Consider the following 22,761-nt stretch of genomic DNA (forward strand, 5'->3'; position numbering starts at 1 on the left):
CATGTCAGAAAAATACACGAAAAACGAGATCAAAGGAAAAAGCGCTCTCTCTCTCTCTCTTTCTGACATGCTTTTTACATTCCCGCACTGCGTCGCCAAATTATGATAGATCGGTCTCCTGACCAATCTGCTGTCAAAAAGGCTGACCTACAGAAATGACCGGCATGAGCGAGAGAGAGAGAGAGAGAGAGAGAGAGAGATCGGGAGGCAAACATACAGCCGGCTACAACCCTAACATTAGTTTCAGACACAACTGCAATTTATTTTACTGGTGAATATGTCATGTAAAAACACTTAACAAACACATTATATGTATATTTTTCATTAATTTAAACGGAAACCTATATCTAACTGAAACCATAGATAATCAAAAATGAGCTTTTGTGTCAGCACAGAGATCCAGCCTCTCATCGGAGAATGTGGATATTATGGTGTTTTTAAAGAAGATCTTTCACTAGTCTACACTGCAATTATTTAATTTTAGTTTACTTAATTAAGATGGCTGCACTAAAGAGAATAGTTTTTTTTTCTGACTAGTCTATATTGGAGGTATTTATTTAATTTTAGTTGTTTACTCGGGTATCCTGACTGTACCAAAAATGTGATGACAAAGTTAATAAAGAAAAAGTTAAGATGTTCTTGTTATTAAGTGAATCTATTGTCCCTTAGCATTGCTGTTAACATGACATCAACCCTAACCCCACAGCAAACAGAAACCGAACCGTATCGTGTGTTAGAGAAAAGGAATTTATTTTTATTACTTTTGTATTTTTTTATTAGAAAAATGTTTAGACTAACAACAGATTAATCAATCTTTCTCTTTTGTATTATAAAATGTCTTGACCAGACAAACTTCCTCTTTTTTACTGTGCTGCATACTTTTTAGAAGAACTGCTGACTAGTGGAAAAGCAGAATAAGAATAAATTGAGGGTGGGGGCCTTTGTTCCAGAACTATAGTCTAGACATGTCACAAGTTGTCCTGATGCTTGTAGAAGTTGTGAAATATATTAAAGATGCACGTAATTGTTCAGTTCTGGTATGCAGAGAAAGGTTGCAGAAAGAGGAAGTAATGTCCAGGGGTTGCAAAGAGCCAAGGGACTGCAGAATGACTGATAAGTGACGTTAAACCAAAACTCCACCTGTTAAGATCAGTTGTGTATATATATATACTGGAGTCAGGAAATGTAAGTCAGTTGCGTTGCGAACCTCCTGAATGTAATTCTTGTATTGCATTGGGGTAACGTAACCCAGAGCTCTGTCATCGAATTATTCATTTGTATCTAATAAATTACTAATATTTTTGGCATTGAAGAAAACCCTCTCCAGACCTTTTCTTATTGAACACGCATGGAATAGAGATAGATATTCCAACACGTGGCTCCAAAACCATGAATCGAACCGTGCCTTTGGTGTGTCGGTACATCCCTGTCTTCAACACTTGCTTTATCAGTTTGTTTGTACGAGAGTAATAAACAAAAATAAATCAGGTAAAAGAGTAAGTCTGATTAAGAAACAAAATGCCACAAATTACCCTACCAAAACTAGTTCTCCATTTCTTATATATAGTGATGTATACTTAGAATGGAATGACATTATGCTGTTTAATAAATTAAACTTTCATTATAACTCAGACTTTTCTGTTGCTTTATTCAAACAATAGCTCTCATTACTGGGAGTATTACGTTGTATAAAGAGTTTAAAAAATTTTTGTCAATAGCCTGTACATAATTTAGCATCGGGTGAAAACCTGAAACTTTATTCAATCGCTTTATATTCATGTAAAAGCTTCAAAACAAACCTCTTTCCAGTCGTATCACAGTGCAGGAGCGACGCAGCCTTATGACATCACACGCCGCGCCAAAATAAAAGTCTTTTTGTTTAGCTTTTTTTGCCACTTACTGTTGCAGTCATGGCTTATTTATACATTTCTCCCTCGTTTTCCACTTTTTCACATACACAGACACACAGACATTCAGTATAAGGAGTTGATCTAAACCCTTAATCTAAACATTTGTAAGACAAAAAAAAAATAATTAAATTAGCCAATGTGATTTTATCTGGGCAACGGCATTGACGAATGCTGAATTTTGGGCTATAAGGGCGGGAGTCCGAGGGACGAGCCGACGGGTGGTCCCGAACAGTCTGGGTGCAAGCCCCTACGTTTTAGTAGGTCCAAGCGTTAAAGACAGCTATAGGGTGAGATTGTAAATAAAATTAGGGACAGTTTAATCGCCGAGGTTGTGACTGTGTGTGGATAATTTGCTTCACTGAGGTTGTGACTCTGTAGAAAATACAGAGAAAAGTCGACTCTGTTAAGGTGTGGTTGATTAAACATACATAGAAAAGTCGACTCTGTTGAAGGCGAGTGTAAATATAAGAAGTGATTAGAAGTTGAGAATTGTGAAAAGCGCGCATTTTATTTTATGTAAATGTTTGTCTGTTGCGTTAGTGACTAACAGTTGAAACTAGATTATTAAAGTTCGTCGAGACAAACTTTAGGCTGGCTTGAGAAAGTCTGTTGGAAATAGTTTATTTAGTTTAAACAGTTTTAAAAAGTATGAAAAGATGATAGACAGACAGACAGACAGATAGATAAATAGATAGATTTAACAGTTTGAAAGAGGATAGATAGATAGATAGATAGATAGATAGATAGATAGATAGATAGATAGATAGATAGATAGATAGATAGATAGATAGATAGATAGATAGATAACAAGTATTGTTAGATAGATAAAAACAGTTTATAGATAGATAGATAGATAGATAGATAAAAACGGTTTGAAGATAGATAGATAGATAGATAGATAGATAGATAGATAGATAGATAGATAGATAGATAGATAGATAGATAAAAACGGTTTGAAGATAGATAGATAGATAGATAGATAGATAGATAGATAGATAGATAGATAGATAGATAGATAGATAGATAGATAGATAGATTAAAACAGTTTGAAGATAGATAGATAGATAGATAGATAGATAGATAGATAGATAGATAGATAAAAACAGTTGATAGATAGATAGATAGATAGATAGATAGATAGATAGATAGATAGATAGATAAAAACAGTTTATCGATAGATAGATAGATAGATAGATAGATAGATAGATAGATAGATAGATAGATAGATAGATAGATAGATAGATAGATAGATAAAAACAGTTGATTGATAGATAGATAGATAGATAGATAGATAGATAGATAGATAGATAGATAGATAGATAGATAGATAGATAGATAGATAGATAGATAAAAACAGTTGATAGATAGATAGATAGATAGATAGATAGATAGATAGATAGATAGACAGATAGATAAAAAACAGTTTATAGATAGATAGATAGATAGATAGATAGATAGATAGATAGATAGATAGATAGATAGATAGATAACAAGTATTGTTAGATAGATAAAAACAGTTTATAGATAGATAGATAGATAGATAGATAGATAGATAGATAGATAGATAGATAGATAGATAGATAGATAGATAAAAACAGTTTGAAGATAGATAGATAGATAGATAGATAGATAGATAGATAAAAACGGTTTGAAGATAGATAGATAGATAGATAGATAGATAGATAGATAGATAGATAGATTAAAACAGTTTGAAAATAGATAGATAGATAGATAGATAGATAGATAGATAGATAGATAGATAGATAGATAGATAGATTAAAACAGTTTGAAGATAGATAGATAGATAGATAGATAGATAGATAGATAGATAGATAGATAGATAGATAGATAGATAGATAAAAACAGTTGATAGATAGATAGATAGATAGATAAAAACAGTTGATAGATAGATAGATAGATAGATAGATAGATAGATAGATAGATAGATAGATAGATAGATAAAAACAGTTGATAGATAGATAGATAGATAGATAGATAGATAGATAGATAGATAGATAGATAGATAGATAGATAGATAGATAAAAACAGTTGATAGATAGATAGATAGATAGATAGATAGATAGATAGATAGATAGATAGATAGATAACAAGTATTGTTAGATAGATAAAAACAGTTTATAGATAGATAGATAGATAGATAGATAGATAGATAAAAACAGTTTATAGATAGATAGATAGATAGATAGATAGATAGATAGATAGATAGATAGATAGATAGATAGATAGATAGATAGATAGATAGATAAAAACAGTTGATTGATAGATAGATAGATAGATAGATAGATAGATAGATAGATAGATAGATAGATAGATAGATAGATAAAAACAGTTTATAGATAGATAGATAGATAGATAGATAGATAGATAGATAAAAAATAGTTTATAGATAGATAGATAGATAGATAGATAGATAGATAGATAGATAAAAGCAGTTTGAAAAAGGATAGATAGATAGTTTTGAGGTCACAAAGTTAGATCTATTGTTAAGTCAATGACAGTCTTTTGCAATAAAAGTCTATGGGACAGTTGTTGCTAGGGTGCAGTATCTGGTAGTTAGGGTGTGGCTAGAAAGTTAAAAGCTCTTCAGTTATTGGCAGTTTGGTAGTCTAAGTTAAATGAGCTCAGCCATTAGTCTGTTTGACAGTCTGATGCAGAGTTATGAGCTCACAAAGTTTGATCCCATGTTAAGTCAATGAGAGTCTTTTGAATGGAAGTCTATGGGACAGTTTCTAGGGTCCAAAAGTGGTTGCTAGGGCGTGGCCAGAAAGTTAAAACCTCATCAGTTATTGGCAGTTAGGTAGTCTGAGTTAAATGAGCCCAGTTAGAAGTCTGTGTGACAGTCTGATGCAGAGTTATGAGGTCACAAAGTTTGGTCCAATGTTAAGTCTATGGGATTTTTCCGACGGTCCCGGGAAGTTTTTCGGAAAATCGAAAGTCGGATCAGTCGGAAAAGATATGGCATACCGAGTCAGAATAGTTTGGAGGTCTGGTGTGAGTTTGGTGGTCATAGCTCGAAAGCTCTAGGAGGAGATAGATTTTGAATTTTAGTCTCAGAAGAAGAAGAATAATATATAAAAAAAATTATAAGTTTAAATAGGATTTCAGTAGTCTGGCTTGTTTCTCAAGCCAGCCTAATAAGCATAGTGTACAGATATTTAGCCGGCTGTATATAAGCGTATATGATATTCAATTAAATGTCATTTAGAATTGTGAAAGTTCAGTAATTGGGAAAGTGCAAGAAGTTTGCAGGTGAAAATTTGATTGTTGGAGGAGGATAAATATTTTTTGATTGTGTATGTACAGTAAATGCAACATACAGAAGTTCATTAGTGTGTGTGAAAAACACTGTAAATATGAGGAAGTGGAGGTGTGAAAAATGCATAAGTAATTCAATTAAGAATGTGAGCAATAAGGAAAATGTTCCAGACAAAATTAAAAACTCAATGGGACAAGTGGTAAATGATTGGAACTAAGAAGAAAAAATGTGGCAAAGAAATGAGAAACAATATATGAGAAGCTTAAATGTGAAAATTGTGTAAAATATGTGAGTAGAGCAATGATTGAACAGTAAAATTGGCTACAATTTTGAGAAACAGAGAATTTGAGTTTTACAAAGTTAATAACATAGCAAAAGGGGGCCATAACGATGTTGTGGTAGTAAGAAATGGAAAAATTAGTTGGAATTTGTAATGTGGCATGATTTTGGCATTTGTTGGAACGGCTGTAGAAAGACAGATGAGGGGAGAAAAAAGAGGAAGTGCTCAGGCAGACAATCTTAGACAGACTGACAACAAAAAGGAAGTCAGAAAAAAGGAGCCACTCCTTTTCATGAGGAAGAAGCAGTTGAAGTAGGGGCAGAAGAGAGTAAATTATATTAAAAGAGTATATAAATTTTTTTTGATTAAATAATGATAGACTGTGATATAATAATTAGGGATATAGTATAAGTTACTAAATAAACAGATCAATTACAATGCAGTATAAAAAAGACAAGTGAAATAAAGAAATAATGGGAAATATGCTTAATACAGTTATATTTGTTGAAATGGAATTTGAAGCTATACGAATGAATATATTAATAAAGAAATGAATTTACTAAATAGAGGAGGATGACTTAAAGAATATAGACCAGTAGTTGTTGACTAGAACAAAAAGAACAAATAAATTAATAATACTAATAGGAAAAATAAAGAGAAATTAAAATACAACATAAAGACCAGCTATTAAAGAAACATTAGAATAAATACATTAGAGGAAAAAAGAGGAACATGACTTCGAGATGAGCTGTTAAACAGCAAAGAGATAAAATTGGCATAAGTCTCGGGTCGATGAAGAGAAAAATTAGAAGAAAATGTGACAGTTTAATATTGATCAACTGACGAGTTAATGAGCAAATATGTAAGGAAGATAAAAAATATGGATAAGAAAAACTTAAAAGCTTAGAATTAAAGAAATCCAAGTTATGGTTTGATAAGAAAAAGAAGAAGATATGTTTAAAATATATTGAAATAGGTTTGAAAAATATTATATACATAGAGAGAGAGAAAGACAGAGACATTAAACCGATGAGATAGAAACTAGAAAAATAGTTGCACTTGTAACACTTTGAGGAAGTGACACTTTGAGGAACTGAGATTTGATGTGAGAGGACAAGATTGAGTTTAGGTGCAAAAACTAAATAGAATAATAATATTAGTAATAATAATGATAAAAAAAAATTGTTATGGCTTACACTGGCTGTTTTCATCTATGAAAGTCAGCAGCATAAGACTATCTAAGCCATCATCTAGGGTCAAAGAAAAATCATGGATTCTTAGTGGATGTTAATGAACAAGATGAATTGAGTTCAATTTTTCTATATTTAAAATGATAAACACCAAGAAAGAAATTGATAATTAAACATTGCATTTCAGATATAAAAATATATATTAAACAAACATGAGGGGTCAAGGCCTAATATGAACCCTGAGATATAGCAGTAATGTTGAACAGTTATACCACTTGGTAGACCATGTCATAATTTGTGTTTTATGAATAATAACCCAACTGTGTCTTGTTTTTTAGTCTCCACCATCAAAGTGCCCTACAGCTTTGCCTGCAGACTAAGCAGACCATAGTGCTGAGTGGATGGGAGTGAAGATGCCAAACTTTACTTAAAACTATTATTGGAGGTCAAATTGATTTTAAACTTAATAAAACCTGTCTCATTGGTTAAACTCTAGAATGTGGTCACAATGGCTCACATGGTTCTTGAGTGCATGTTTCCCTAACATCAGAGATACCAAGTTCTGAAGGAAAACTGAGAAGGAGGTTGCAGTGGAGAAGAGCAGTAACTGGTCTCCATGAGACATTATTCCAAAGACGGGTAAGACTCTCGTTGGCCACCGGGAGCGACCTAAGCCAGGAATTTTGTCGCGGAAGACTAGGCACCTGTACAGGTAGGCAGGTGTTGAGTGAGATGGTTGTGGAGTGGAGCAGTGATGCTTGAAAGGCCTAGAGCATCCGAGTATTGAGGGGCACTGTGAAAGATCAGTAGTCTGCCTCAGAAATGTGGGCTCCTCCAAACCGGACCACAGTAAACTGCTAAATATGTCTGGAGATCAGACACTCAGAAAAAGGAACTTGTGGGTAAAGTAAGAGGCAGGGTGCTGTCAAGAACCATTTGAGACCATATGATGACTGGTAATATGAAAGAGACAGAATTTATTAAGGTTTTGTTATGAAAATAATAACTAAGAAAAATGAAAAAAAAAACAATGAATCTCTAAATGTATACTGTTGAAATGATATTTAACTATTTTTGCAAATTTTCAAAGGTTTATTGATACAGGGCATGAACAGGATATAGGAGGAAGTACAATGTATGGTGGTGACTAAAGAAGAAGAAACAACTATTGGTAACTAGAAGTCATTTGAATGATAAATTTTGATGGAATTGATTGTTTAAGTAAAGATTTACTAAAAGCAAAATATTATGTTGAATCCTCTAAATTAAGATGGGATATTAAAAACTAGAAAAGGTTGGTAACAGAAAAAAAATATTTATGCGTAAAGAAGAAATTGAAACATGAAAAATTGAACTCACGTCATCGGGTAAAAATTTATAGTTCTAATCTGATAAAAGAATTGAAACATAAAAAGAGAGTTTAAGAAAACAGATTTTCTTTCACATGTAACCATGTGAAGAAGTTTAATGATGAAGTAAAAAACAGCTGAAAGAAACGAATAAGAAAATTTAGTGATTTTTTAATTAGCTTATAAAAGTATATAAAAAGTGTATGGGCAACTAGTTGAACCGAAATGACGTAGAACTAATTAGTAGCCAAAAGAAAATCATAAAAATGATTAGAAGAAACTAAGTAATAAACAGTTGAGAAAATTAATTATCAAAAGTAGAGTCAAATTCAAAAACTGATTGATTATTAGTGAAATACTTAAATGGAGGATTATAAAATTAGCCAGCGTAGTGAAGAGGTTGTATGTTGTTGAACAATTAAGAGAAATACCTAGACAAGGTCATAGGGAATCTGTTTTAGACATTTTATTTAAGCTAAATTTTAACTGAGTTATAAACATAGATGTGACTAATTTAATTTGAATACAATTTTACAAGTAAGCAACAAACAAAAGAAGATTGTGTTTAGTTTTTGATTTAGAAGCAATTAAGGAGAAGAAATTTTAAAGCTGAGGTTAATAGTGTATGCAGAAATATGGTCATACTGATGAAAAATGTAAAGTGATTGATTTTTGAATTATCAGAGAGAGTGGTGTTGATTAAGCATGTTGATGAAATTTTACTTGCAGAAAAAGAGTAGACACCTAATTGATTGGGAAGCAGTTGTTATGACATTTATATGGAACTAGATTTAAAGGAAGTAAGTAAAATTATAGGGGATTAGATGACACGCCTCAATATTAGGATGAGTGGTGTCTGAGATAAGTGGAGTCAGATCGCCAAATAAATAAGCCATTTCAAATAACTAAACTGGTGAATGTAAAACACATTGTAATAAGACTAATATGAATTATAGACTTTAATTATATTTAGAGATATCAGAAACTGCAAGAGAAGAATGAGGGTGAGGTTATAATTGATTATAGAGATATGGGAGAACAGGTGAATAAAAATATATCTGCTAGTCATGATTGACAGCTATAATGAATGGCTAGAGGAGTGGCCAGCAAGCAAAGAGGACAGTCAGACAGTGATGAAGTGTTTAATGAAAGACGATTTAGAAACAAAAAGATGTTGAGTAAAAATTAGTTTGGATAATGATAAACGCTGAAATAATGAATATTTTAAATTGCAGCAAGTAATGGGCCTGAAGCATGAATTTAGGAATGGTGTAAGACTAATAATTACAGGGAAAGGTAGAGAAAATGGTTACAAATTTAAAAATAATTGGCAAAAATCTGTGCACAGACCAAACTGAATTGGATAAAAATCATGTTGAGGGGTATTAGTTTGTTATGGAACAAAACGATGGAATTAATGACTTTTGCATTGTTTACAGGACTGCAGTTTTGGGGACCTGGTGCAGCTTGGATGTGCAGTGGATTACTTATGTAGAGATTAAAATATGACAAATTAACAACTTTATTTCGGATTTTTCTAAACAGGTTGCTGAAGGTGTAAAGCTGGCCGGATTGACCTGAAAGTTAACATAGGGGTGTAAAACGGCCTGGAGCTAGGCCCAGGCCGAAAGGGGGATAAAACACCAAAAGGGGATATCTCATATCTAATTGGAGTGTGTAAGCATGTATTGGTGTGGGAGCTGAACACGCTGCACCACCAATGCATGAGGCCAACTGTATATTAGATACAGGCCAACACAAAAAGGGGAACTGAAAACCACATTAAATTCTAAAATAGAAAGAGAAAATAAGACTGATTTACTAGCATATCACAATCTGACAGAAAGTGTGTGATTAAGTGTGTATGGATGTTTCCCAGAGATGGGTTGCAGCTGGAAGGGCATCCGCTGTGTAAAACATATGTTGGATAAGTTGGCGGTTCATTTCACTGACAGTGGGGACCCCAAATTAATAAAGGGACTAAGCTTCAAAAAAAAAAAAAAATGAATGAATGAATTGGACAAATTAGACTGGAGAAATTTTTGAAAAAATTAATAAAACACAATCACATTTTAAAATTATTTTATTTTACACATTAGTTTTTTGATTTTTTTAAAAAAAAAAATATTTTTATACACACATTATTTTTTTATCTTCTATGTGAAGACATTTTTTATAATTTTTTTATATTTTATTTTAAGAAATTTTTATGCTTTTTATCTTTTATTTTAATGCCTTTGTAATGCTTTTTAAATCTTTTATTTTAAGACATTTGTATGTTTTTTCATAATCTTTTATTCTAAGACATTCAATGTTTTTTTTTAATCTTTTATTTTAAGAGGCTTTTTGAATCTTTTATTTTAAGAAATTTTAACGATTATTTAGTTTTAAACACATCATTATGAGTTTAAGATTCTTTTATTTGAAGACAATTTTAGGATTTTTTATTTGAACACATTTTTGAAGATTATTTTAGTTTAAGCCATTGTTGTTTTTAAATATTTCATTTAAAGACATTTTAAGATTTTTATTTTCAGCCATGGTTGTTTTTGAACCGTTTATTTAAAGAGATTCTTAAGATTTTTATTTTATTTTAATCACATTGTTGTGTTTTTGATTTTGCCATTTTAAGACATTGAGAGAAAAAATATGTTTGAATTTTGGTTTTAATAATTTGGTGACAAGTTTGAGCTAGTTTAATAACATTGTTACGATTGAGCTCTGAATCTTTCATTTTAATAATTGTTTAGTTTAATCCTACTTTGAAGCTGTTTTCATCCTAAATCTCAATTGTAATTTTGGTTCGATAATGAATTTAAAATGTTGAAATTCAGTTTGAACTATTCATGGGGATTATAATTTTGTATTAGTAAATTTCTAATTCCAATCACAAGTGTTTTCACAAGTGTTGATCTTTGATCTTATTATACAGAGGGATTTTTAATTAGAGCATATCTTTATGGGTGTGAATTTTCTTTTAATCAGATTTTTGTTTTTTTTATGTTGGAGTTTTTAAATTTTGTTTACATTTTTATTATTGTGATTCTTATTCTAATTTTGGTGGGGAAGAAGAAAACAAATTACCTTTATTGATAAAGTATATAAGAATGGAAAATTTTAATTATGGGATAATTGGAAGTTAATAAGAGTATTGGGAGTAATAAGCCTGAATATAGCAAGTATAATCCTTATTAAAAGAAGATATCGGAGTGACTTCAAGAGGGAAGAGACTGCACCACCGAAGAGGAGAACCAAGAGTGAGGAATTATAAACTGAATCCAGAAAAGTTAAAGAAATTGAGTTAAAAGGGGTTTTGGGCATTATCTAACATAATGAATAAGCACTATGATGTTAATGATTATTTTGAATGAGAGGGAAAACCAAGATTTAGGAAAACGCCTGTTGTAATGACAATTGGAATTTTTTGTGGGGATTTGATTATCTGTTTTTGTTTTTGTCTGCTCCAGAGAGGAGCAGAAAAGGGGAATTGTTGGAGAAAAAGAATTTATTTTCATTACTTTTGTGTTTTTTATTAGGAAAATGTTTAGACTAACAACAGATTAATCAATCTTTTCTATTGTAATATAAAACATCTTGACCAGACAAACTTTCTCTTTTTTACTGTGCTGCATACTTTTTAGAAGAACTGCTGACAAGTGGAAACAGCAGAATAAGAATAAATTTAGGTTTGTTCCAGAAGTCTAGACATGTCACAAGTTGTCATGATGCTTGTAGAAGTGTGAAATATATTAAAGATGCACGGAAGTGTTCAATTCTGGTATGCAGAGAAAGGTTGCAGAAAGAGGAAGTAATGTCCAGGGTTTACAAAGGGCCAAGGGACTGCAGAATGACTGATAAGTGACGTTAAACCAAAACTCCACCTGTTAAGGTCAGTTGTGTATATATGCTGGAGTGAGGAAATATATGTTAGTTGCGAACCTCTTGAATGTAATTTTTGTATTGCATTGGGGTAATGTAACTCAGAGCTCTGTCATTGAATTATTTAATTAATATTTTTGGCATTGAAGAAAACCCTCTCCAGACCTTTTCTTATTGAACACGCATGAAATTGGCTAGATATTCCAACAATGCAAGTGCACCGAAAGGGGATCAAAAGAACTGTCTTGGAATGCCATGTAGTAGAATGTCCTGGGATGCCGTTGATTTTTAAGGCAATGGGATTCGCAGGACTTTTCGTCAAATCCTCGCACAACGTTAATTCATGACATTTGACAGATCCACGCCGAACGTCAAGCGACAACGTGATAGGAATGGGAGCATCTTAACATCATTGCTTCAGACTCAGGAAATGTTCTTGGAACTTCACACAGCCAGGCCTCCAGAGGAGCTGTAGCTTTTTTTGCCCCGGGGAAGCATGATCCACACGGAAGGGAATAAGAAATGCTGCCCAGTCATCTAAGCGCTTCCAAGTGCCAAAAGGTAGCACCTTGCCCCGTGTGAGGCTCGAGCTCACAACCTGCAGATTAGGAGACTGACGCGCTGCCTACAGCGCCAACAAGGCAGACTGATGGACCTGGGCAAACTGTGAAATACCAGCTTCCATGTCACGGTGCTTCGGTGTGGATACTAGGAGACAGCCCGGGATAAACAGTGATGTAAGGATGACCAAGTGGTCTAAGGTGCTGCGTACAGGTTGCAATTTCTCCTGGAGGCGTGGGTTCGAATGCCACTTTCGACAAACCTAATCTTTGGCTATGAGTTCAGGCTCAAGTCTTTAACTCTCTGCCACCTTGTCAGAGTGATACAGTAACACTGACAAAGCACCGCATCAATCTCTTTGCGCCAAAGTTTATGCAGCCTAGCAGTGTCCCTGGCAGCCTTAATGGGCTCTTTAGACTGTAGGTTTTAAGGCGTTTGCGATCAAGGTATTGTCAACAAAAACTCGGAAAAGCATGTGAACAAAACAATGGACGATGGTTTTAATAAAAGTGAACCAAAAGGGGATCAAAAGTACTGTCTTGGAATGCCATGTAGTAGAATGTCCTGGGATGCCGTTGATTTTTAAGGCAATGGGATTCGCAGGACTTTTCGTCAAATCCTCACACAACGTTAATTCATGACATTTGACAGATCCACGCCGAACGTCAAGCGACAACATGTCAGGAATGGGAGCATCTTACCATCATTGCTTCAGACTCAAGAAATGTTCTTGGAACTTCACACCGCCAGGCCTCCAGAGGAGCTGTAGCTTTTTAGCCCCGGGGAAGCATGATCTACACGGAAGGGAATAAAAAATGCTGCCCAGTCATCTAAGCGCTTCCAAGTGCAAAAAGGTAGCACCTTGCCCCGTGTGAGGCTCGAACTCACGACCTTCAGATTATGAGACTGACGCGCTGCCTACTGCGCCAACGAGGCAGACTGTTGGACCAGGGCAAACTGTGAAAGACCAGCTTCTATGTCACGATGCTGCGCTGTGGCTCCTATGAGACAGCTTGGGTCAGGCAAGCATGTCAGGATGGCCGAGTGGTCTAAGGTGCTGCATTCAGATTGCAGTCCCCCCTTGAAGTGTGGGTTTGAATTACACTTCTCACAAACTTAATCTTTGGCAACACGTTCAGGCTCAAGTCTTTAACTCTCTGGCACCATGGCCGAGTGATACAGTAACACTGACAAAGCACCGCATCAATCTCGTTGCGCCAAAGTTTATGCAGCGTAGCAGTGTCCCTGGCAGCCTTAATGGGCTCTTTAGACTGTAGGTTTTAAGGCGTTTGCGATCAAGGTATTGTCCACAAAAACTCAGAAAAGCATGTAAACAAAACAATGGACGAAGGCTTTAATGCAAGTGAACCAAAAGGGGATCAAAAGTTCTGTCTTGGAATGCCATGTAGTAGAATGTCCTGGGATGCCGTTGATTTTTAAGGCAATGGGATTCGCAGGACTTTTCGTCAAATCCTCGCACAACGTTAATTCATGACATTTGACAGATCCACGCCGAACCTCAAGCGACAACGTGATAGGAATGGGAGCATCTTACCATCATTGCTTCAGACTCAGGAAATGTTCTTGGAACTTCACACCGCCAGGCCTCCAGAGGAGCTGTAGCTTTTTAGCCCCGGGCAAGCATGATCCACACGGAAGGGAATAAAAAATGCTGCCCAGTCATTTAAGCGCTTCCAAGTGCCAAAAGGTAGCACCTTGCCACGTGTGAGGCTCAAACTCACGACCTTCAGATTATGAGACTGACGCGCTGCCTACTGCGCCAACGAGGCAGACTGATGGCCCTGGGCAAACTGTGAAACACCAGCTTCCATGTCACGGTGCTTCGGTGTGGATACTAGGAGACAGCTCGGGATAAGTAGGGATGTCCGGATGGCCAAGCGGTCTAAGGCGCTACATTAGGGTTGCAATTTCTCCTGGAGGTGTGGGTTCGAATGCCACTTCCGACAAACCTAATCTTTGGCTATGCGTTCAGGCTAAAGTCTTTAACTCTCTGCCACCTTGTCAGAGTGATACAGTAACACTGACAAAGCACCGCATCAATCTCGTTGCGCCAAAGTTTATGCAGCGTAGCAGTGTCCCTGGCAGCCTTAATGGGCTCTTTAGACTGTAGGTTTTAAGGCGTTTGCGATCAAGGTATTGTCCACAAAAACTCAGAAAAGCATGTAAACAAAACAATGGACGAAGGCTTTAATGCAAGTGAACCAAAAGGGGATCAAAAGTTCTGTCTTGGAATGCCATGTAGTAGAATGTCCTGGGATGCCATTGATTTTTAAAGCAATGGGATTCGCAGGACTTTTCGTCAAATCCTCGCACAACGTTAATTCATGACATTTGACAGATCCACGCCGAACGTCAAGCGACAACGTGATAGGAATGGGAGCATCTTACCATCATTGCTTCAGACTCAGGAAATGTTCTTGGAACTTCACACTGCCAGGCCTCCAGAGGAGCTGTAGCTTTTTAGCCCCGGGGAAGCATGATCTACACGGAAGGGAATAAAAAATGCTGCCCAGTCATCTAAGCGCTTCCAAGTGCCAAAAGGTAGCACCTTGCCCCGTGTGAGGCTCGAACTCACTACCTTCCGATTATGAGACTGATGCGCTGCCTACTGCGCCAACGAAGCAGACTGTTGGACCAGGGCAAACTGTGAAAGACCAGCTTCCATGTCACGATGCTGCGCTGTGGCTCCTATGAGACAGCTTGGGTCAGGCAAGCATGTCTGGATGGCCGAGCGGTCTAAGGTGCTGCATTCAAGTTGCAGACCCCCTTGAAGTGTGGGTTTGAATTACACTTCTCACAAACTTAATCTTTGGCAACACGTTCAGGCTCATGTCTTTAACTCTCTGGCACCATGGCCGAGTGATACAGTAACACTGACGAAGCACCGCATCAATCTCGTTGCGCCAAAGTTTATGCAGCGTAGCAGTGTCCCTGGCAGCCTTAATGGGCTCATTAGACTGTAGGTTTTAAGGCGTTTGCGATCAAGGTATGGTCCACAAAAACTCGGAAAAGCATGTAAACAAAACAATGGACGATGGTTTTAATAAAAGTGAACCAAAAGGGGATCAAAAGTACTGTCTTGGAATGCCAAGGAATGTCCTGGGATGCCGTTGATTTTTAAGGCAATGGGATTCGCAGGACTTTTCGTCAAATCCTCACACAACGTTAATTCATGACATTTGACAGATCCACGCCGAACGTCAAGCGACAACATGTCAGGAATGGGAGCATCTTACCATCATTGCTTCAGACTCAAGAAATGTTCTTGGAACTTCACACCGCCAGGCCTCCAGAGGAGCTGTAGCTTTTTAGCCCCGGGGAAGCATGATCTACACGGAAGGGAATAAAAAATGCTGCCCAGTCATCTAAGCGCTTCCAAGTGCCAAAAGGTAGCACCTTGCCCTGTGTGAGGCTCGAACTCACGAGCTTCAGATTAAGAGACTGACGCGCTGCCTACTGCGCCAACAAGGCAGACTGTTGGACCAGGGCAAACTGTGAAAGACCAGCTTCTATGTCACGATGCTGCGCTGTGGCTCCTATGAGACAGCTTGGGTCAGGCAAGCATGTCAGGATGGCCGAGCGGTCTAAGGTGCTGCATTCAGATTGCAGTCCCCCCTTGAAGTGTGGGTTTGAATTACACTTCTCACAAACTTAATCTTTGGCAACACGTTCAGGCTCAAGTCTTTAACTCTCTGGCACCATGGCCGAGTGATACAGTAACACTGACAAAGCACCGCATCAATCTCGTTGCGCCAAAGTTTATGCAGCGTAGCAGTGTCCCTGGCAGCCTTAATGGGCTCTTTAGACTGTAGGTTTTAAGGCGTTTGCGATCAAGGTATTGTCCACAAAAACTCAGAAAAGCATGTAAACAAAACAATGGACGAAGGCTTTAATGCAAGTGAACCAAAAGGGGATCAAAAGTTCTGTCTTGGAATGCCATGTAGTAGAATGTCCTGGGATGCCGTTGATTTTTAAGGCAATGGGATTCGCAGGACTTTTCGTCAAATCCTCGCACAACGTTAATTCATGACATTTGACAGATCCACGCCGAACGTCAAGCGACAACGTGATAGGAATGGGAGCATCTTACCATCATTGCTTCAGACTCAGGAAATGTTCTTGGAACTTCACACCGCCAGGCCTCCAGAGGAGCTGTAGCTTTTTAGCCCCGGGCAAGCATGATCCACACGGAAGGGAATAAAAAATGCTGCCCAGTCATTTAAGTGCTTCCAAGTGCCAAAAGGTAGCACCTTGCCCCGTGTGAGGCTCGAACTCACGACCTTCAGATTATGAGACTGACGCGCTGCCTACTGCGCCAACGAGGCAGACTGATGGCCCTGGGCAAACTGTGAAACACCAGCTTCCATGTCACGGTGCTTCGGTGTGGATACTAGGAGATAACTCGGGTTAAGTAGGGATGTCAGGATGGCCAAGCGGTCTAAGGCGCTGCGTTAAGGTTGCAATTTCTCCTGGAGGCGTGGATTCGAATGCCACTTCCGACAAACCTAATCTTTGGCTATGCGTTCAGGCTAAAGTCTTTAACTCTCTGCCACCTTGTCAGAGTGATGCAGTAACACTGACAAAGCACCGCATCAATCTCGTTGCGCCAAAGTTTATGCAGCATAGCAGTGTCCCTGGCAGCCTTAATGGGCTCTTTAGACTGTAGGTTTTAAGGCGTTTAGATCAAGGTATTGTCCACAAAAACTCAGAAAAGCATGTAAACAAAACAATGGACGAAGGCTTTAATGCAAGTGAACCAAAAGGGGATCAAAAGTACTGTCTTGGAATGCCATGTAGTAGAATGTCCTGGGATGCCATTGATTTTTAAAGCAATGGGATTCGCAGGACTTTTCGTCAAATCCTCGCACAACGTTAATTCATGACATTTGACAGATCCACGCCGAACGTCAAGCGACAACGTGATAGGAATGGGAGCATCTTACCATCATTGCTTCAGACTCAGGAAATGTTCTTGGAACTTCACACTGCCAGGCCTCCAGAGGAGCTGTAGCTTTTTAGCCCCGGGGAAGCATGATCTACACGGAAGGGAATAAAAAATGCTGCCCAGTCATCTAAGCGCTTCCAAGTGCCAAAAGGTAGCACCTTGCCCCGTGTGAGGCTCGAACTCACTACCTTCCGATTATGAGACTGATGCGCTGCCTACTGCGCCAACGAAGCAGACTGTTGGACCAGGGCAAACTGTGAAAGACCAGCTTCCATGTCACGATGCTGCGCTGTGGCTCCTATGAGACAGCTTGGATCAGGCAAGCATGTCTGGATGGCCGAGCGGTCTAAGGTGCTGCATTCAAGTTGCAGACCCCCTTGAAGTGTGGGTTTGAATTACACTTCTCACAAACTTAATCTTTGGCAACACGTTCAGGCTCATGTCTTTAACTCTCTGGCACCATGGCCGAGTGATACAGTAACACTGACGAAGCACCGCATCAATCTCGTTGCGCCAAAGTTTATGCAGCGTAGCAGTGTCCCTGGCAGCCTTAATGGGCTCATTAGACTGTAGGTTTTAAGGCGTTTGCGATCAAGGTATGGTCCACAAAAACTCGGAAAAGCATGTAAACAAAACAATGGACGATGGTTTTAATAAAAGTGAACCAAAAGGGGATCAAAAGTACTGTCTTGGAATGCCAAGGAATGTCCTGGGATGCCGTTGATTTTTAAGGCAATGGGATTCGCAGGACTTTTCGTCAAATCCTCACACAACGTTAATTCATGACATTTGACAGATCCACGCCGAACGTCAAGCGACAACATGTCAGGAATGGGAGCATCTTACCATCATTGCTTCAGACTCAAGAAATGTTCTTGGAACTTCACACCGCCAGGCCTCCAGAGGAGCTGTAGCTTTTTAGCCCCGGGGAAGCATGATCTACACGGAAGGGAATAAAAAATGCTGCCCAGTCATCTAAGCGCTTCCAAGTGCCAAAAGGTAGCACCTTGCCCTGTGTGAGGCTCGAACTCACGAGCTTCAGATTAAGAGACTGACGCGCTGCCTACTGCGCCAACGAGGCAGACTGTTGGACCAGGGCAAACTGTGAAAGACCAGCTTCTATGTCACGATGCTGCGCTGTGGCTCCTATGAGACAGCTTGGGTCAGGCAAGCATGTCAGGATGGCCGAGCGGTCTAAGGTGCTGCATTCAGATTGCAGTCCCCCCTTGAAGTGTGGGTTTGAATTACACTTCTCACAAACTTAATCTTTGGCAACACGTTCAGGCTCAAGTCTTTAACTCTCTGGCACCATGGCCGAGTGATACAGTAACACTGACAAAGCACCGCATCAATCTCGTTGCGCCAAAGTTTATGCAGCGTAGCAGTGTCCCTGGCAGCCTTAATGGGCTCTTTAGACTGTAGGTTTTAAGGCGTTTGCGATCAAGGTATTGTCCACAAAAACTCAGAAAAGCATGTAAACAAAACAATGGACGAAGGCTTTAATGCAAGTGAACCAAAAGGGGATCAAAAGTTCTGTCTTGGAATGCCATGTAGTAGAATGTCCTGGGATGCCGTTGATTTTTAAGGCAATGGGATTCGCAGGACTTTTCGTCAAATCCTCGCACAACGTTAATTCATGACATTTGACAGATCCACGCCGAACGTCAAGCGACAACGTGATAGGAATGGGAGCATCTTACCATCATTGCTTCAGACTCAGGAAATGTTCTTGGAACTTCACACCGCCAGGCCTCCAGAGGAGCTGTAGCTTTTTAGCCCCGGGCAAGCATGATCCACACGGAAGGGAATAAAAAATGCTGCCCAGTCATTTAAGCGCTTCCAAGTGCCAAAAGGTAGCACCTTGCCCCGTGTGAGGCTCGAACTCACGACCTTCAGATTATGAGACTGACGCGCTGCCTACTGCGCCAACGAGGCAGACTGATGGCCCTGGGCAAACTGTGAAACACCAGCTTCCATGTCACGGTGCTTCGGTGTGGATACTAGGAGACAACTCGGGTTAAGTAGGGATGTCAGGATGGCCAAGCGGTCTAAGGCGCTGCGTTAAGGTTGCAATTTCTCCTGGAGGCGTGGATTCGAATGCCACTTCCGACAAACCTAATCTTTGGCTATGCGTTCAGGCTAAAGTCTTTAACTCTCTGCCACCTTGTCAGAGTGATGCAGTAACACTGACAAAGCACCGCATCAATCTCGTTGCGCCAAAGTTTATGCAGCGTAGCAGTGTCCCTGGCAGCCTTAATGGGCTCTTTAGACTGTAGGTTTTAAGGCGTTTGCGATCAAGGTATTGTCCACAAAAACTCAGAAAAGCATGTAAACAAAACAATGGACGAAGGCTTTAATGCAAGTGAACCAAAAGGGGATCAAAAGTTCTGTCTTGGAATGCCATGTAGTAGAATGTCCTGGGATGCCGTTAATTTTTAAGGCAATGGGATTCGCAGGACTTTTCGTCAAATCCTCGCACAACGTTAATTCATGACATTTGACAGATCCACGCCGAACGTCAAGCGACAACGTGATAGGAATGGGAGCATCTTACCATCATTGCTTCAGACTCAGGAAATGTTCTTGGAACTTCACACCGCCAGGCCTCCAGAGGAGCTGTAGCTTTTTAGCCCCGGGCAAGCATGATCCACACGGAAGGGAATAAAAAATGCTGCCCAGTCATTTAAGCGCTTCCAAGTGCCAAAAGGTAGCACCTTGCCCCGTGTGAGGCTCGAACTCACGACCTTCAGATTATGAGACTGACGCGCTGCCTACTGCGCCAACGAGGCAGACTGATGGCCCTGGGCAAACTGTGAAACACCAGCTTCCATGTCACGGTGCTTCGGTGTGGATACTAGGAGACAACTCGGGTTAAGTAGGGATGTCAGGATGGCCAAGCGGTCTAAGGCGCTGCGTTAAGGTTGCAATTTCTCCTGGAGGCGTGGATTCGAATGCCACTTCCGACAAACCTAATCTTTGGCTATGCGTTCAGGCTAAAGTCTTTAACTCTCTGCCACCTTGTCAGAGTGATGCAGTAACACTGACAAAGCACCGCATCAATCTCGTTGCGCCAAAGTTTATGCAGCATAGCAGTGTCCCTGGCAGCCTTAATGGGCTCTTTAGACTGTAGGTTTTAAGGCGTTTAGATCAAGGTATTGTCCACAAAAACTCAGAAAAGCATGTAAACAAAACAATGGACGAAGGCTTTAATGCAAGTGAACCAAAAGGGGATCAAAAGTACTGTCTTGGAATGCCATGTAGTAGAATGTCCTGGGATGCCGTTGATTTTTAAAGCAATGGGATTCGCAGGACTTTTCGTCAAATCCTCGCACAACGTTAATTCATAACATTTGACAGATCCACGCCGAACGTCAAGCGACAATGTGATAGGAATGGGAGCATCTTACCATCATTGCTTCAGACTCAGGAAATGTTCTTGGAACTTCACACTGCCAGGCCCCCAGAGGAGCTGTAGCTTTTTAGCCCCGGGGAAGCATGATCCACACGGAAGGGAATAAAAAATGCTGCCCAGTCATCTAAGCGCTTCCAAGTGCCAAAAGGTAGCACCTTACCCCGTGTGAGGCTCGAACTTACGACCTTCAGATTATGAGACTGACGCGCTGCCTACTGCGCCAACGAGGCAGACTGTTGGACCTGCGCAAACTGTGAAAGACCAGCTTCCATGTCACGGTGCTGCGCTGTGGCTCCTATGAGACAGCTTGGGTCAGGCAAGCATGTCAGGATGACCGAGCGGTCTAAGGTGCTGCATTCAGGTTGCAGTCCCCTTTAAAGTGTGGGTTTGAATTACACTTCTCACAAACTTAATCTTTGGCAACACGTTCAGGCTCGTGTCTTTAACTCTCTGGCACCATGGCCGAGTGATACAGTAACACTGACGAAGCACCGCATCAATCTCGTTGCGCCAAAGTTTATGCAGCGTAGCAGTGTCCCTGGCAGCCTTAATGGGCTCATTAGACTGTAGGTTTTAAGGCGTTTGCGATCAAGGTATGGTCCACAAAAACTCGGAAAAGCATGTAAACAAAACAATGGACGATGGTTTTAATAAAAGTGAACCAAAAGGGGATCAAAAGTACTGTCTTGGAATGCCAAGGAATGTCCTGGGATGCCGTTGATTTTTAAGGCAATGGGATTCGCAGGACTTTTCGTCAAATCCTCACACAACGTTAATTCATGACATTTGACAGATCCACGCCGAACGTCAAGCGACAACATGTCAGGAATGGGAGCATCTTACCATCATTGCTTCAGACTCAAGAAATGTTCTTGGAACTTCACACCGCCAGGCCTCCAGAGGAGCTGTAGCTTTTTAGCCCCGGGGAAGCATGATCTACACGGAAGGGAATAAAAAATGCTGCCCAGTCATCTAAGCGCTTCCAAGTGCCAAAAGGTAGAACCTTGCCCTGTGTGAGGCTCGAACTCACGACCTTCAGATTAAGAGACTGACGCGCTGCCTACTGCGCCAACGAGGCAGACTGTTGGACCAGGGCAAACTGTGAAAGACCAGCTTCTATGTCACGATGCTGCGCTGTGGCTCCTATGAGACAGCTTGGGTCAGGCAAGCATGTCAGGATGGCCGAGCGGTCTAAGGTGCTGCATTCAGATTGCAGTCCCCCCTTGAAGTGTGGGTTTGAATTACACTTCTCACAAACTTAATCTTTGGCAACACGTTCAGGCTCAAGTCTTTAACTCTCTGGCACCATGGCCGAGTGATACAGTAACACTGACAAAGCACCGCATCAATCTCGTTGCGCCAAAGTTTATGCAGCGTAGCAGTGTCCCTGGCAGCCTTAATGGGCTCTTTAGACTGTAGGTTTTAAGGCGTTTGCGATCAAGGTATTGTCCACAAAAACTCAGAAAAGCATGTAAACAAAACAATGGACGAAGGCTTTAATGCAAGTGAACCAAAAGGGGATCAAAAGTTCTGTCTTGGAATGCCATGTAGTAGAATGTCCTGGGATGCCGTTGATTTTTAAGGCAATGGGATTCGCAGGACTTTTCGTCAAATCCTCGCACAACGTTAATTCATGACATTTGACAGATCCACGCCGAACGTCAAGCGACAACGTGATAGGAATGGGAGCATCTTACCATCATTGCTTCAGACTCAGGAAATGTTCTTGGAACTTCACACCGCCAGGCCTCCAGAGGAGCTGTAGCTTTTTAGCCCCGGGCAAGCATGATCCACACGGAAGGGAATAAAAAATGCTGCCCAGTCATTTAAGCGCTTCCAAGTGCCAAAAGGTAGCACCTTGCCCCGTGTGAGGCTCGAACTCACGACCTTCAGATTATGAGACTGACGCGCTGCCTACTGCGCCAACGAGGCAGACT

General features: G+C 39.5%; 2 protein-coding genes and 5 non-coding genes across 9 annotated transcripts in view; all 7 read right to left on the bottom strand.

Moving 5' to 3' along the window:
• Nucleotides 1-1,850, bottom strand: part of LOC137489627 (uncharacterized) — a 26,210-nt gene extending 24,360 nt beyond the window's left edge. For all 3 annotated transcript variants that reach the window (XR_015942670.1, XM_087248535.1, XM_088650739.1), the window contains exon 1: nucleotides 1,800-1,850. The gene's annotated coding sequence lies outside the window, so the exon portion shown is untranslated. The remainder of the gene's footprint in view (nucleotides 1-1,799) is intronic.
• Nucleotides 1-22,761, bottom strand: part of LOC137491225 (uncharacterized) — a 481,743-nt gene that overhangs the window by 181,663 nt on the left and 277,319 nt on the right. The window lies entirely within an intron of this gene.
• On the bottom strand, nucleotides 13,310-13,382 carry trnam-cau (transfer RNA methionine (anticodon CAU)). Its single transcript has one exon. It is a non-coding gene; the product is annotated as a tRNA-Met (tRNA).
• trnam-cau (transfer RNA methionine (anticodon CAU)) lies at nucleotides 16,720-16,792 on the bottom strand. Its single transcript has one exon. It is a non-coding gene; the product is annotated as a tRNA-Met (tRNA).
• On the bottom strand, nucleotides 19,275-19,347 carry trnam-cau (transfer RNA methionine (anticodon CAU)). The gene has a single exon. It is a non-coding gene; the product is annotated as a tRNA-Met (tRNA).
• On the bottom strand, nucleotides 20,129-20,201 carry trnam-cau (transfer RNA methionine (anticodon CAU)). The gene has a single exon. It is a non-coding gene; the product is annotated as a tRNA-Met (tRNA).
• On the bottom strand, nucleotides 22,684-22,756 carry trnam-cau (transfer RNA methionine (anticodon CAU)). Its single transcript has one exon. It is a non-coding gene; the product is annotated as a tRNA-Met (tRNA).

This window comes from Danio rerio, chromosome 4 (assembly GCF_052040795.2).
Source record: "Danio rerio strain M-AB ecotype USA chromosome 4, GRCz13ab, whole genome shotgun sequence".
NCBI classification, from domain to species: Eukaryota; Metazoa; Chordata; class Actinopteri; order Cypriniformes; family Danionidae; genus Danio; species Danio rerio.